General features: G+C 41.0%; 1 protein-coding gene across 1 annotated transcript in view; it reads right to left on the bottom strand.

The window, feature by feature from the left end:
• Positions 1–14,394, bottom strand: part of Mcr (macroglobulin complement-related) — a 548,186-nt gene that overhangs the window by 250,237 nt on the left and 283,555 nt on the right. The window contains exon 3 of the mRNA XM_083138784.1: positions 14,268–14,307. The gene's annotated coding sequence lies outside the window, so the exon portion shown is untranslated. The remainder of the gene's footprint in view (positions 1–14,267; positions 14,308–14,394) is intronic.

Here is a 14,394-nt window from a genome sequence, read left to right as displayed (position 1 = left end):
GGTAACGTCACTTCGTTGCTAGAACGTCGAGGTTGCACGGTACAATCAGAGCAACAGGTAGACAAGACTTATAATTTAGCAACTTCATTTCATAGACCTGTATATATTACAGAAGTTTTCGCTATATCTTATGAACGCGTTATGCGAGATTAGCATCTGACGATGCGCAGCAAGCCCCTCCTACACAGTGCCTTTCGGTCTACTACGCAGGCGCAGAAACCTATTGCGCATTCTCTACTTGACACGAGTTGCTATTCGTTGCTCTACGCATGCGCAGTAGACTACAGCTCATATAGCTTTCTAAGAGCATGCAGTTTATGGAAGTGTGGCTTCTCGTATGCGAGAGCGAGAGTAGGTATATGCATGCTATGATTATTTTACCTTGTGTATTTCAAGAATTATCTCAGTTGAAGGTCAATAAATAAATACATTTTTATATATTTACATTCTAATCTTCTCGGACAATTATTTTCAATCTCTTGTCGATTTTACCGACAACTACACTGTTCTTGGGCTGGTCAAGTATCAAAAAGTATGGTCAAGATATTGATACCATGCCTTCTATGGTATCAGACGCTAATTCGGCACGACGTGCGCATAAGATATAACGAATGTTTTCGCAATAGTGATAATCTCAAATCATTTCCTTAAAAAAGTTAATCTAACACTGCGAATTTTTGCCAAAATATATATTATTTATTACACACTTGTTGTTATTGTTGCCATGAGAACAATTTTTTAATTTTCTTGTGAAACTTCTTTGATCCGTATTTGTGCGTGTATAATCCGCACTTTATTTGACAGAAACTTTGGAAAAATAAAGTTCTCTTGGCATTTCACTCAAGGAACAAATTAAACAGATTTACTGAGAAATATGGAATGTTTCGAATTCCTACGCTCGCATCCACCATAATAAGGGTGCAGGGCGGAACAAAGAAGTTGAAACAGTGATGGCATTCCCTTCTCCATCAGTACTTGAGTTGACTGGTCGTGAAAATAGTCCGGGAAAGAGCGAGATGCACGTCGAAATTGAAGTTGCGAGCGCTGTGTCACAGTATGTGTAATTAGTACCCAAATGAAGACACTGGACCTCAACACCGGAAGATGAAGCTAATTCCCATTTCGAGAAATTCAAAATTTCAGTCTTTAACCGACGAGACAGTTGGTTATTGCATCAAATTCCAGGACAACGGTTGGTGAAGAGGGAAAAAGAAGGATTGAGATTTAGGTGAAGATGTGAACTCTAGGGAAGAGCCTCTTTTTTTAAGAGGGGCTCGTTTTATTGAGATTGTGTAAGTTGCAATAGTGTCATTATATCGCTGTGAGTGTTCTTAATGAAAAAATTACAATAAACTTTGTGCAAAAGGTAAGATATTATTCATGCCAAATGCAGCCATAATATTAAGGAGAGTCACATAACTCTACCGCGCACGGTTATTGGGCAGTTAGCGTGACGTAGTAATCTTCAGCTCCCGATAAAAGATACGTCACAGACTTCCGGATCTTTACGGGCGTTAATAGACCAGGCGTCCAGAGCTGTCTACAGCTTCGTTGACCGACTGCGGGAAGAATTGAAATTAAAATGTCCATTCAGAAACGCACTTGTATCACATCGTTGAGGTTTCTGCTTTTACCAACTTCTGTAAAGACTAGGGGACGGGGAAAGGGTGGATTTATCGTGAGAAGTGGACGGTGCAGGCAGATGGCACGAACATCATCACGCGAGAAGTCGACAGCCCACGTGTTGCTGCCACGCGAAACCATATCGTACCAGGAACGTGTTGCCCTGAGGAAATAAGCGGGGATCACGATGGGAGGGGGAGAGGGTTGGAAGAGAGCCATAACTCAACTCCAAACGTGTAATTTTGGCGCGAAAACTATCGTAACAATGTTCTCCCCTCAAACAATTTCTGCTTTTCTAAGCCCAAGAGTCATGCTCTTCTATTAGATCCAGCTGCATCCATTACGTTGCATTGTATGGTAATTTGCGACAGGCCACGTGTGAAATGAAACCAACGTGGGCTTTTCCGGTGTGTTAAAATAAGGAAACACATTAGGTCGGCGGGAAATCGGAAGTTTTAATACCTAACTTCAAGCATGTACAACTTCCATCTACCTCAGGGTATGGCCACGAACGTAGGCGGAATATGCAAATAGCACCCATGCAGTAACAATTCTATTCACAGCGTTCATGAATGGAAAAAAGACAAGGAATTATTCCCTTTCCGCTGGGGGCGTCCAATTTCACGCGTGACCTGAGCTTATTATCTATTTGGCTCTTTCTTCCTAAATAAGTTCCGCTTATGGTAAAAATTTTAGAACTGCTCCGATAGTAAAAAGTAAAAAAGTAAAGTATTATTATTATTATTTTCAAAAAAATCACTGCCCGATAACGATGGTACCGTGACGGCCTCATAACAACGAATACGAAAACGAGGCTAAACCATTCTAGAGCTGTCGAGACGAAACCGAGAAACTATAGACACCTCTGTAAAATCGAGAAGATTGCGACTAACTCTAATTTACGATACTTGTACACCAAAATTACTGTATTGTAAGACATACTGTATATCTATTTGATTATTTATAAACACGTCATATGTACGATGGGCGTTCAATAAAGATTTCCCTTGATCCACTTACCATAGGCTGGGGGTCATGAACATTTGCACTTATTAGATTAGTCTTTTCTTTACACAGGTGCCACCCAGGGTTACACACATCTCCCATTGTTTTATGCAGCTGTGCAGACAGTTCTTACAGAACTCGGCAGGGTGGGACTAAATCCACGAAAGAACCTCATTAATTAGTGCGTCATCAACTGGGAAATGCCTGCTTTTCAAAACCAACTTCATGGAGGGAAAGAGGTGGAATTTAGTAGTGCAAGGTCAGGAGAATAAGGGGGATGGGGTAGAGTTTCAGCCATAGAAGCATGGACAGAAGCATTGCAGAGACGGACACCTTTAGAAAGCATACCGCACCTGTTTCTTTTTGGTGGCGTTTCGTAATTTCGCCAGCAATGAGGAATAGTAGGTCCAGGTGTTCATTCCCTTCTAGTCCCAAAACACAGTAACCATCACCTTGCCAGCGGAGGATTGGGCACGTGCCTGTTTCGGTGGTGGTTGAGTTGTAGTGCTTTCATTGTTAGAGCGTTTCTAGTTTCCGGGTAATAGTGATAAACCCACGTCTCAGCCTGTGTAATTAGTCTGGCGAAAACGTCCTCTTGGTTTTCTTGGCACTTGGACAAATGTTCGCGGGAGCACCTAACTCGGCTGTCCCTCTGGAAAGGTGTGAGAAACCGGGGAACCTATAGTGTTTAAACCTTTCGTACATACAAATGCTCCACGATGATTTTTTCCCCACAGACTCTGTCGGCTAGTATCGGAAGGATTATGCGGCGATATTGTACGAGTTGTCTACCAGTTGTCTTGAAATCAAGGAATTCCTAGACCAATTCTACGTAGCAGACAAAATTTATGGTTTCGAATCCCATTCATGCAGACACGAATAAGCTTACACTGATGTGAACATATCCGTAAAAGCTTCACATTTAACCTCCCTGTCTGTACAAAAGAGTTCATCTCGTGACTCGAATTAAGACAAAATACTGCCTAGAAGGAAACGTACAAATAACTATTTTTGACTGTAGAAACGTTCCCCTTACTTGCTTATCTCTTTTAGACAGATTAATTAACCAATTACGTATACACCAAGACGAATTCGTGACGACGAGCCTAAGTCTAGAATGAGCGAGTGTGTCGTTGCTACGTTATTTTATGGCTGTGAAGTCGCATTTCGTCACTCTGTAAATAAGGATTAGCAGCTTCCTGAACGGAAAATCGAGGACGTAGTCAGACTAAGCGAAAATCTTCGCAAGCCCTCACGAGCAGCTACTTGAGAACACTTCCCGAGGTGCTTGGCTGGTTTGACGACTCCCATGAGAAGACGTCATGGCCTTAGTTAAAAGAGTCTGCTGAAAGGGGGGTCTCCCTCTTATGACGAAGTTCTCGGGGGAATTAGGAATTTCCTGAATGCCGAGACGAAGAGAATGGAATCTCCCTATGCAAAACGTGCTCTCAACTAGCTCCTAGTAGACCATTTTTCCTTCTACGTCCCTGAAATAGTCACTGTTTCCAACTCACGTTCGTCACCACTTCTACGTGGTGTTGCATACATCGTAGTTTTTGCAAAGTCGTGCCAGTGTGTGTAAACGATACTTTCGATTAACGTTGGGTGAAAAATGTTTGACTTTCATTGGTACCCATCATTGTTTTGAGAAGAAATGATTTTTATAATATTAGTTTTGCAACGCGCAATCACAGACGATTGTACTGAAGATTTGATCAATGAGTAGTGAGCAACCACGGTGAAGTAAATGATGTGTCTGCTCAAAGAGCGAAAATCTTGCTCGGCAAGCATCGCTTAGATACTTGACGGGCTCCTGATGTCTTAAGAAAAATGAGTAAAAACACGAAAAAGCACAGACAAATTTATAGAGGCAGTCATCACCTCTTCCTGTTCACATGGTGCATGTTCTTCACTTTCAACGAAGTTAGTGCCATCTTTTAGGATGTACCACTTTTATTCGAGTTGGACTTCTCCCATTTAAACTCTTCCAGGAAGGAAAAGAGATAGTTTCATTTAAGATGTCGCGAGGCGTGCGAGAGACAAATCCAAGGATCTCTTTGAGTTTAAATATAGCCGGGGGGAAAAATTGGTGGAACTGCAAGAAATGAATTCCAGGACTCCAAGTTGAGGAAAGAGTTTTTATGACTACAGCAATGGCGTCGGCCATTTCCCAGACTCCCTTGCAAAGTAATCCGAGTCGGGGTCTGACGATTTGGTGGAAAAAGAAGAGAAGATGGAGGAATATTTCACTTCTGAGGTTGTCCCGTGGCAGTTATCTTGTTCTACTGAAGCAAGGGAATCGCTAACAAGCGCAAGTAGGGCAGAAGAAAATTAAATTAACTCCTTTCCTCGAAGTCTACGCCAGGACAATGCTCCAAAGCAACAAGGTGCGGTTCTCGTCGAGCTGTTGTATCACGGGAAATAGTAGCTATACAGACAGCATTGTAGAGGGTACCTTTGGAAACCTTCGTCATTTTCTTCTTAGTATTACAAGAACAAAAAAGTTTCCACCGTCTCAAATAAAGAACTACAAAGTGTTATTACAAGGTTGCTTTGTTGTCATTACAATCGTGCAAAAAATAAATAAAGTGCGAACTGACACACACAAAACAAATTCAATCGAATTCAAAAGTACGTTGTGTGCTTCTGGTACGTGCGGATCGAAAGCACGGCGAGTGCTTCTGACACATTCACAGCAAAAGCACGGCGAGTGCTTCTGGCACATTCACAGCAAAAGCACGACGAGTGCTTCTGGCACATTCACAGCAAAAACACTACGAGTGCATCTGGCACATTCACAGCAAAAGCACGACGAGTGCTTCTGGCACATTCACAGCAAAGGCACGACGAGTGCTTCTGGCACATTCACAGCAAAGGCACGACGAGTGCTTCTGGCACATTCACAGCAAAAGCACGACGAGTGCTTCTGGCACATTCACAGCAAAAGCACGACGAGTGCTTCTGGCACATTCACAGCAAAAGCACGACGAGTGCTTCTGGCACATTCACAGCAAAAGCATGACGAGTGCTTCTGGCACATTCACAGCAAAAGCATGACGAGTGCTTCTGGCACATTCACAGCAAAAGCATGACGAGTGCTTCTGGCACATTCACAACAAAAGCACGACGAGTGCTTCTGGCACACTGACACCAAAAGTATTGCGATTGCCACGTCCATATGGAAACCCAAATAACGACGAATGCCTGTCACACATGTAGACCAAACCACGACGAATGTCTTGTGCACTGAAGCAGGAAGAATGTCCAATGATGGTGATGAAAAACTAGATAAATTCCACATTCGTTAGGTATGTGCCTCACAGTTCTTCGTTTGTTACTTGAAATAACCCCACGCCACCTAAATGAATAAGGATTGGTGAATGTATAAAGAGCACAATCTCTTTAATCAAGGCGGAAAGTTAACAGGTTAATGCAGCTGACATTAGCTGCGGGTAAAGTTGCTGCCCTGCGGACACCGTCATTTTTTAGACAAAGAAAAATCTGCAACGCGGACGAAGGTAGATGTAATTCATTACTAAAACACCACGCTCCAGCACCAAACGAAACGGAAGAAAGCCGGAAGCTTAGAATTTCCCTTTCCAGAGATGAATAACGCAACGCACCGGTAAGAGAGTGTCCTGAATAAACGAGTGTTGAACTTTACACCGAAGTTAATGTTTACCCATCATAGCTTCCACGAGGAAGTCCGTCGACGGTTGACACGTTCACTTAATATTCTCAGATTTTCTGTTTGCCCACTTCATCCTCGTCAAACAAATCCTGAAAAAATATGAAAGCTCCGACTGCGACAAGGTAACACGAAGAATTATGATCTACATTTTATAGACAGCTTCCTTTTTCAGTAGCATTTTCGTATGACGATCACGCTACTGGAAACTTTGTATTAATTAGCCAGAGGCATTCCTAATGCTTTTGTTTACACGTGCACGAGGCATTGATTGATTTGCTTTATTTTACTTCGCTTTTTGTGCCACTTTTGGCTAATTTGCGAATGGGGATGAGTGATGAAACTGATGACTGGATAATCACAAACATCCATGCCAAGGCAAGGATTCGAACTCGGGACCCCTGGCGTCGTAGCGCGATATGCTAACAACTGCACGAGGAATTCGTCATGCTTTTGGTGTACATGTGCACCAGATATTTGTCATGCTCTGGTTATTATATTATATATTAATATACAGGGTGGGCGGAAAGTAACTCCCTATTCTTAATGTTGCATTTCTATTGAAGTTATGTACATTTGTCAATGAAAGTTATCTTGTTTTATAGACTAAAGTATGCCATTTGTTGCATATTTTTTTCCACATCCTCTGAAGCCTTTGAAGTGCCCTTGAAGATAGAGATGGCAGTACGATTGAGCATTGAAGAGAGAGCCAAAATTGCATCAAGATTTGATAATTCGTTAATCGTCATAATAGCCATTATTGGTCAGAAATTGATCCCAAAGAGACAATTTAAAAATGCAGGGCAAGCCGAAAGTGACAGTGTATGTGGTGTGGATTAACTTCTTCTCGCATCATTGGACACTATCTGTTGAGAGGCATCATGAACGCTGAAAGATAACTGGAAATGTTAGATAATTTTGCGTGGCCTACAATTTCTGAATGGGATGAGACGCATGATCTGTTATTTATGCAAGATGGAGCTCCCCCCCCCCAACACGCCTTGACTGTTAGACAATGGCTTCATGACCTCTTCGCAGGACGCTGGATAGGTCGCAGAGGTCCCACAGAATGGCCAAAGCGAAGTCCAGACCTCACCCCATGTGATTATTTTATAGGGATGGGCTAAGGAAGAAGTGTACCGCAGCAAACCTCAAACTCTTGGTGAACTTGAAAATAAGATCACCGAGGTCATAAATGGTGTTCCTGCTGAGTTCTTGTGGAAGGTCGTAGGAAACGTACCTGTTCGTTTAAGACAGTGTTTAGAAAATACTGGAGCACACATTGAGTAGTAACTTGAGGGAAGATAATGGTATACAATAAACTACATGTGTACATAAAAGTAAGTTTCTACCTTCAATATCTTAGGAGGAAAAAAAAGAATAAAAATAGGGAGTTCCTTTCCGCCCACCCTGTATATATTATTATTATATCATACATTTTTTATCGTAATTCTAAATACGAAATGCGGACTTTTTGGCCAACCCTAGATCAGACACGAATCGAGGCAGTGGAGGCGTTCAACCAAACAGGATCCATCCACAAGACGACGGTCTAATGTGTCCTATCATAAACCAGAACGGCACAGCAGAAAGAGGTGGCTAGGTGACTTCACTGTTGTTATAGGGAACTAAAGTAATCACTTAGTAAATGTTAACGACAAATTTAAATCTCAACACTGAATATTAACGAAGTACACAGTGGAGTGGGAGTTAAGTGGAAAAGTTAGACAGGAAAGCTCGTCCTAATGTAGATGAACCAGGCACAATAATACTGAAACGGCGCATGAAATTCACGCCGAGGACTTCATCTTGACATATACGGGACACGAGGGACATCTGAAACCAGAGGATTCGGGACATCGCTTCCCGCAAACTTCTTCAAGAACAGATTTTCCAAATCTCGTCACGCACTACGTTGAAGAAGCGAATTCGAAGTTTTGTCCGAGGAAAGATTTCAAATAGGAACTCTGAGGTTTCTTCGATGGAAGTTTTAAAAAAAGACCAGCGAAGGAGGGAGATCTGCCATAGGATTTGATACAGCTTTCTTGCACAACAAGGAAGGGTCTGGGGAGAAAACGATTTTGGCCAAACTTTTATTAAAACCTTAATCTGTTCCTCTCAATATGGATGGAGGAGGAAGGGGAAACGTGGGTTTGCGAATGAGAAGACTGTACGATACGTGCTAAAACGTCTTAGTGACGAAGAATCTGCAAAATATGAATGAAATTTCATAATGTGACATACAGTATGTTGAAGCCACACTGCTACGTTTATGCATACATTGTAAAAAAGTCTGGTGCAAAGTAACGCCACCAACAGAAATACTCTGACTTGGTGCGTCAGATAACCCCTCTTGGTGTTGGTGCTGTCGTATTAATCCATAAGATTGTATTTTATTTAAACCTTCTCTGGAAGCTTCGTATTGACCAGGGCATTCACTTGTTTTCACCAGTCGTGTCTACCCTCTGTGGTATTTCGATATTGCACAGTTAAGCGTTAAGCAAACTTACTGATGTGTTGAGGAAACAGGAGTTTCATCAGGAAAATAGGTTTGCAATAAACAGGTAGAAAACTCACGATTCGGCATGGAGGAAGAGCTCCATGGACTGGGTGTTTAGAGGGTAGACAGGCTGGGAGAGGACTGACTTTTGACTTGGATTTGAGAGATAGAGGACTTGAGAGGAGAGGTCAGAGCGTCGCTGGTCAACAAGCAACGAACTCCAAAGAGAGTTTAGATAAATTGTATTCTACGACATTTAAATTCATCATTGTCATTCTTCAGATAGACAGGTATTTACCCAACCAACATGCATGATTCAGGTTTGAAGGTTCATAAAACCGAATGAGTGGCCTTTGTCTTTTCTAGTTGCTTAGAGATTTTATTTCAGAATTATCTTTCGCAGCCAAGCATTTAGACTTGCCATCTTAATGACAAGTGCTCTCATCATTTATAAGGATGAATGATGAATAAGCTACATCACCCATTGATTTATTGTGGGAGTGGTAGGTTTCGATCCCATCATTTAGTAGAATGATACGCTGTTCAGTATTATATTTCGTGTCCTGTTACGCCATTGGCACAGCATTTTCATTCGGTCTGTATTACACAATGTGATGACAACGAATTGAAATAATGACGTCAATAAGCAGAGAACAATGCCTGCTTCGAACCAACATAGTTTCATTCCTTAAAGCAATACAGGATGTAGAATAAAAAAAAAAGTAATGAAAATAGTGGTGGACAATTTGCCCATCTTTGCCGTTGACTGTACCAGGGATAATCGGAAAGAAAGTTTCCCGCACGTGTATTTCCGGAAAGCGTGGAAATTTTGGGTTGGTAATATGTTGTGGTTATACGGGCATTATCCTTCTATCGTTGTGTGCCGCACGACCTTCTCCTTGCAGAGGGCGCCAGAGGACTGCTGTGTTGAGGAAGAGTTGAGAAGTGCGTGCCTGTGTGTGGCCAGGCGTGGAGGACAGAGGTGTGGTGCAATCGTGAACAACGGATGAAGTGCGAGCTGTTGTTCGCTACGAATGGGTAGGACTGCCGTTACGTCATGTGATGATGGACAACGAAAATTTTGATTTTTCTCACTTTGATCTTTGATCCAGTCTCTTCTACCGTCAACAGGACACACAATTTTACGAACAGGGTTTCTCAAAACTTGTGAAACGGTATTATGACAAGTGTCTGACTGTCTCTGGGGACTATGTGGGAAAATAGTGTAATGCTGCCTCTTTCTCCTCGTGTCTGTTGTTTTTTTTTCTCCAGAATGAAACTCTGCAGATGGCAGACTAGACAAACTTCTTTTTCGACTATGTCTCGTATATGGGCCTTTACAGATCGATTGACTGTTATGCTACACCAATTGTGGTGCCTACTATGCAGGTAAGACGTGTATTGGCGGTAACTTGGAAAAAAAATTCCACTCACTTGATGAAACTTGCACAACGAATTAGTGGGATGTACACGCTGCATTGATTTTGTTGGGTTGAACAAGAACAGGGAAGCACAAAACAACTCATTCTGAATACTCTGAGAACGCATTGTCTCTGTCTTTCTTTTCTTCTTTGTTTCTTTTTTTTTGCTTCTTTCTCTTTCCTTCGTTCTTTTTCTTTCTTTCCTTCGCTATTACTTACTCTCTTTCCTTCTTTCTTTCATTCCTTCTCGCCTTCTTCCTTTCCTTCCATTTTTCTTTCCTACTTTCCTTCTTTCTTTCCTTCCTTCTCTCCTTCGGGAAGAGAGAAAGAGAACGAGAAGAGGAGAAAGAGGGAGGGAAGGAGAAAGCGAGACAAGGAAAAGACAGAGAGAGAGAGAATTTTCTCTTTCTTTCCTTCTTTCATTCTTTGTATCAAAAATTATAAAATATTTTGGGTATTGTATTTATATATAGTTTTTGCTGGAGAGAGAGAGACAGAGAGAGAACTCTCTCTCTTTCTCTCCCTCTAACTTCATGTACCTATATAATTGTTGCACAATAGTGTAACTTCTAAATACATAGTTTATTATTCTAAGGCAAAAACATATTGAAGCGACCTCGCCTCTTCTTTTCGTACTTCTCTTTTTCTCTCTTTTCTTTCTTTCTTCTCTGAAAAGCGTAATAATACAACATTTTTCTTAAAATTATCTCTGGTTTGGTCTGTGTACAAAATGAGTTTCTTTCTCTCTCTCTCAGCTAATAATAAAAATAGTAATAATAATAATAATAATACAATGCCATTATTATTATTATTATTGTTTGCATTTTTTTTGTTCCCTCCACAACACACACACATTCCTGTGGGCTAAAGAATACGGAAATCCCGTTTGTGTGTTGGGTCGTCTAATATGAAAGGTTTGCACGATGGATTCAAAATCCATCGAACTTTTCCACAATGCCTCGTTATAAACATCATCCTACTCTCATTGTGACTGACAGCAACGACAGATAAATTGTTCATGTTCATTCACTCCCCTAAGGCGAGGTTCCGTAATGAAAATAGGAAAGTCAGAGGAAAAGAGTAGAGCTTCTGCAACACGTAGTGAATCAAAATTACGATCGAAAAATGTATATAACTTTTAATTATTATGCTTTCTTGCACACGGCTTTGATCCAGGGAAATTCTTTATTATTGGGAAACTTATGAGAATGCTGTACTCACAACTTCAACGTAAATAATAATAATAAAGAGGGTGGCGTAATGCTGTGAACGCAATGCAAGATACAACTACAAATTGTATTATACAGGATGATTCTAAAGTCAGCCTACATAGAGATTTATAGTATATCATATTAATCTATAAGATTATATTTTATTTAAACTATCTCTGGATGCTTCAAGTTGAGTTGTTTACTTCAGTTGTCTCAACCTCTGTGGTATGTGAATAACGCACAGTGTTGTGCTATGCAAACTTCCTGACGTATTCAGGATATAGGAAGTTCCATCAGGTGTATGGAGTCAGCTGTTTGCAATAGAGGTAGTAAAAATCACGACTCGGCATGGAGGAAGGTCTCCATGGCCTGGTGATATAGAGGTGAGACAGACTGAGAAGGGACTGACTTTGGTTTTGGATTGAGGAGAGAGAGGAGCTTAGGGAAAGTGAGGAGAGTCCTGGTCAACGAGCAACGAAGCCTAGAGAGAGTTTAAATAAAATATAATCTTATAGATTAATACGATATCTTCAATGTGTGCACCTTGAACATAAATGCATTTGAGCACGACACGTTTCCAGTTCTCCAGACCCTTTTGCAGAACGTCCGGCATAATCATGTCTGGACATTCCACAATGCGTTCCCTTAGACGCTGGATGATCTGAATCTTAACTGAGTGGACGAGCACCTTTAAATGACCCCAAAGGACAAAATCTATTGGTCTGGAGACTGCGGTGGCCACTCAACGGGGCGACGGCGACTGTTCCACGCACCAGGAAACTGGACATAGAACTTCCTATATAACCCGACTTTTGACTCACCCTGTACAATATTCCCTTGCAGAGTGGAAGAACTCCGTACATGGTTGTTGTTCCCACCTTGCAACTTTTACAACCTAAGTTGTTGTAGTCTCGATCGATGCTGTTGTCGGCTTTTCTCGACAAGACTTAAAGGGTTTGGCAGTATTCTCGTTTCGATTATTAAGGATAGATCGAACCAAGGTTTGTCTCGCACCAGTTGTGCATCGAAAATTAGGGTTTCTCTTAATTTCCGATGCACCAAGTTTTCTAATTGTGCTCAATATCGAATTATTATTTTACGTGTCAAAGTAGGAATTTTCAATCATACCCAATAACATTCCATAATTGTCTTCGGTTTACTTTGCACTGAACGTATATGCTGTACTGAATTTACACTATTTCACATAAAATAATATTTTCATTTCATGATTTCATTCTACAGGGTGAGGCAAAAGTTCAGTTCTTAATTTGAAAACGACTTGACGGAGGACGATGAAACTTCGGATATGGGTAATCGGAGTGGGGGCACAACAGATGGGGCTAGTATGCACCATGGCGCCCATTTTGAAGGCCGCCATCTTGAAATTACCTCCAGATTATCAAATGAGAAGAGGGTCATGTGGCACATCATTTAAGACGTGCATTTTCTCAAAAATAAGAATATGCAGTTATTTTTACACTAACGTTATTTGGTGAGAGTCCAAGTTGCCCCACCCTAAGTCCGGTTCTGACAAAACTGTACGTGTATTCCTCCAGGATCTCTATCCAGCAATGTATTATTTAGATTCTATAATTAATTTTAGCGTAAAAGCAGACACGTAGCCATAGAGGGGCTCGGGTTGCTCAAGAATCTAATTTAAATAGTGTATAGTGGTAATTAATTTTACCTAATTAGCAGAATTGTACATCTTGTGTAGTAACCAGTGATTTGCCGTAGACTATAAGTTTACGTCTACATGCGTTGTCTACACGTAATCTACGCGCAGATTACATTGGGTTGTAGTTTACATAGACTACGTAGACAATCTAAAGTGCATTAAAATTAATTTTCAAGGCTTTGATGAGAGGAAAGTGACATTTTCAACTATATTGGTTCCTAACGAACTGACAAGAATCCTATTTACAACAAAATGTCTCTTCTATAATCAACTATGGAAGAAGATAAATAGTATGCAAAAAACAACAGATGGCAGTCGTGAGGCAAGAGTGGTCTTTTCCACATAAAACACTAGAATATTTCCTATGTTAGGTTTTTTTTGTAGGTGAGAAATTGTTCGAATTTGGAAGAAAGAGTATCAAAAGTTCTCATACATCAGCAACTGATACGCAGTATAATATTCTTTTTATTCCACGGTGCGCCTTGCTAAGTTATTACCTTTCGCCATGTTGTTGACATAGATTACGTAATCTACGTGTATAAAATAGTCTACGTGTAGAATGTAGACTATCGTTGTTTACGCGTAGACGCACATCACTGGTAATAACTTGCAATATACTGAGAAATTCATCTTCGTGGCTTCTCCCCCCTTTTTTTGCTTTTAGATGGCGGCTGCTGATAAGTGATGAGCCTCTAGAAATAAAATTCCAGCTACGGGCCTGCTAAGAACGACGCAATTCAACCGTTTTCTTTTGTCTCTAATGACGCAATCAACAGGACGGCTCCCAGGGGCAACTCCAGCTCCATATTACACGAAAACAACACGGTTTGATTTACTGCCCGGTTGCAGCGCGATCCGTCTCGTAATTAACCCGTTGTCTTCTTTCTCAACTTGACATATTGGAGTAAAATGTCTCGAGGAAAGAATACGTGAAGGGAAATACAATTTGATGTCCTGGACGAAGAGAGAAAACTGAAGAGGTCTGACAGGAATTGCAAGCGCGAGGCAATCACAAAATTGAATCGGGCCATTGTTGTGCTTCACATCAATAGAATTGTGCCTTCAAAATTGAGCAAGTAGGTATTTCTCTGATCAACTGCATTAACAATGACTTAAGAAAAAAAATATATTTTTGACTTACCCCACTTCTTCAGAGCCTTAACAACCCAATACCGCGTCCTCTGAAATGAAAAAATTAATATAAATGTTTCACGTGATAATTTAAGAAATTAGTGTACAAAACCTACCACACACTTTGAAAAGTACAG

Source organism: Lepisma saccharinum, chromosome 17 (genome assembly GCF_977018435.1).
Source record: "Lepisma saccharinum chromosome 17, izLepSacc3.1, whole genome shotgun sequence".
Classification (NCBI taxonomy): domain Eukaryota; kingdom Metazoa; phylum Arthropoda; class Insecta; order Zygentoma; family Lepismatidae; genus Lepisma; species Lepisma saccharinum.
Note: the sequence above shows the minus strand (reverse complement) of the source record. Positions and strands in the feature narration are given on the sequence as shown.